The 2,815-nt window shown below is 35.9% G+C and overlaps 1 pseudogene; it reads right to left on the bottom strand.

Annotated features, from left to right (window-relative positions):
* Window positions 1–1,212: 1,212 nt before the first annotated feature.
* Window positions 1,213–1,306, bottom strand: LOC122237505 (annotated as a pseudogene).
* Window positions 1,307–2,815: the final 1,509 nt, after the last annotated feature.

Below are 2,815 nucleotides of genomic sequence, written 5' to 3'. Positions count from 1 at the left end.
GGAAGTCATTAGGTCATAAGGGCGGAACCGACATGAATGGGATTAGTATGTTACCTTATAAAGGAGACCTCAGAGAGCTCCCTTGTCTTTCTGTCATGTGAGGAAACAGTGAGAAGACAGCTATCTATGAACCAAGAAGTGGGACCACCTCACCAGATACCTTATCTACTGGTAGCTTGATCTTGCACTCCCCAGCCTTTAGAACTGTGAGAAATAACTTTCTTTTTGGTTATAAGCCACTCAGTCTGTGGTAAATTGTTACAGTGATCCAAACGACTAAGACAAAATCTATTCACATAAACAGAATTTCACACATGTGATCTTTCTGATTGAAAAGACTAAAAAAGTCCTCTAATCTCTGAAGACCCTCCTCAAATCAACACACCTTTCACAAAGCCTTCCTACTCCTTTACCAGACAAAATAAATTGTTCCCTTCTTTGAGCTCCTATTGCACTTTGTGCAAGCTTTTATTAACAGTGCAATTGTTTGCTGAGTGTGACTTTCCAAGTGCCATGGGGAACTATTATCTTTAAACCCAAGCAAGTGGAATACCTGCGTTGGCCCCACTCTTCTATAGGACCCTTTTTCTTAGAGTGTCTGCTTGGAAATTCCCTCTTTAGCGTCTGGTACCAGCAGGGTGGGCAGTGTTCTCAGAGCCCAGTCCTGAGCCCTGATCTGAACCCACATGGGCTAGGTCCCATTTCTCCCATTTGGAGGGCTTTCAGGTTTTTACCCCCCAGCATGACATTGAACAAATGTCCTAAGAATCTCACTTTCCCATCTTGACTCTGCAGTTAATTTGCTCTATGCTGGCTTTAAATAAATTAATATGAACTTCAATCTCTTTATTCTGAAATTAGAGGATTGAACCCTAGATAATATTTGAGATATGTTTCAGATATAGGAACTCATCTACCAGTCATCTCTCTAATAGGCAAAAACTTCAACTGTTTGTCAAAAATTAACACTCAACCATATCCTTAGTTGTACCAATAAAACTAAGAGCTGGAAATGAAACATGTGTCATAATATTCAAATTACTAAAACAAAGATACATAGTATAATGTGTTTGGGGGAATATAGTTTCAATAATACATTTCCTAGGATTGTTCTCCTTGGTTACCTTAAGTATATTTTTAATGATTTATTATTAACCATTTGGAGAATTTAATTTCACCTTGAGATTAATAAATTAGGGGATGCATTTTTTAAAAAACATGGAATACTTCACAAATTTGCTCATGCAGGGGCCTTACTTATCTTCTATCATCACAATTTTTGTATATGTGCTGCCAAAGTGAGCACAGGGCACGCGTTTTAGTAATCGTATATATATTTTTATAAGGCCTCTAATACCTAGTATTTAAAATTGACATACATAGATATTAAATATAATAAATAAAAATAGCACTTAATCCTGAAATTTATTAGGACAGAAAAACAGCTACATTACCAACATATAGATAAATAAACATGTTGAAAACATGTTGATGGAATTGGTTATAAGGTAATGTAAAATAATGGAGATTTCCAACACTAAACCTGCTGTTTTGTTTCATTAATTTTAATAATTTTGCAATCCATGCTTATAATTTCTGTATCTGTGTTCAACAATTTAAAAGAAAAATCAATGTCAGAAAAAAAAACAAAAAAAGTGGAAATAAATTTAAGAGATACAAGGACTAGGAAGTAAAAAGTGAGCCTGAGAAAAACAAGGAGTACAAAGAGGTACCATACAATCCCTGTGTATTCTTCTCAATGTATGAACATGTTCATTGTTCATAACACTCAAGCTAAGTTGGCAAAATCAACGCATGATAAACGTTTTCTTATAAGGTGCTTGATAAAGTAATTGTCTTGAAGATCAAACAATATCATTTAAATATAGTATGTAATATGACTGTATTGTATATATGTGTATAATTCAAGTTATATTAAAGTTAATTTTAAAGTTTTTGTGTAATACAGAAAGAAAACCTGTCTCTGAGAAAATAAAATTGGTCTCCGGCTATGAGTTAGTAAATGATTGCAAATTAGTTATCAAAATTTCCCTTTTGCCTTCAGTGCAGGTTGCCCAGCTGGCAGAACCTGTTACCTTCACCAGAGTGTTTCTCCTACCTCTCAAAGCTTTGCTAACATTCACTAGGCTCTTATTGTGCATTGGTGTTAGCTCAAGAGGATATGAGCAATTGTAAAAACAATCAGGACTGTTCAGTTCTAAAGGAGCTTAAATATTTAAAGCTTTTTACATTGCACACAGGGTTAAGTTGAGAGATCTCAATGCTTAAGTTTCATTAGTTTCACAGAGGACACTTTGCTTCTTCTTGGTTGCTGGAAAATGTGTCCTCTAATTATTGTGCAACTAGAGCAATGACCATTTTCTTTTATTTTTTAATTTTTCTTAATGTTTATTTATTTTTGAGAGACAGAGAGAGAGAGAGAGAGACAGAGAGAGAGAGACAGAGAGAGCCAGAGCACGAGCGGGGGTGGAAAAGAGAAAGAGGGAGACACAGAATCCAAAACAGGCTCCAGGCTCCGAGCTGTCAGCACAGAACCCAACGCGGGGCTCGAACTCACAAACTATGAGATCATGACCTGAGCTGAAGTCGGTTGCTCAACTGACTGAGCCACCCAGGCGCCCCATGACTATTTTCTATTCTCAGGAAATTTTATCTTTAACAACTAACAGTTCTACTTTGTCAAGTCATTTGGATATTGCCCTTCAAAATCAGGTCCTTATTTTGAATATACATATGTATATAGTGTGTGTGTGTGTGTGTGTGTGTGTGTGTATACACTATATATATATTATAT

This window comes from Panthera tigris, chromosome A3, assembly GCF_018350195.1.
Source record: "Panthera tigris isolate Pti1 chromosome A3, P.tigris_Pti1_mat1.1, whole genome shotgun sequence".
NCBI lineage: Eukaryota > Metazoa > Chordata > Mammalia > Carnivora > Felidae > Panthera > Panthera tigris.
Note: the sequence above shows the minus strand (reverse complement) of the source record. Positions and strands in the feature narration are given on the sequence as shown.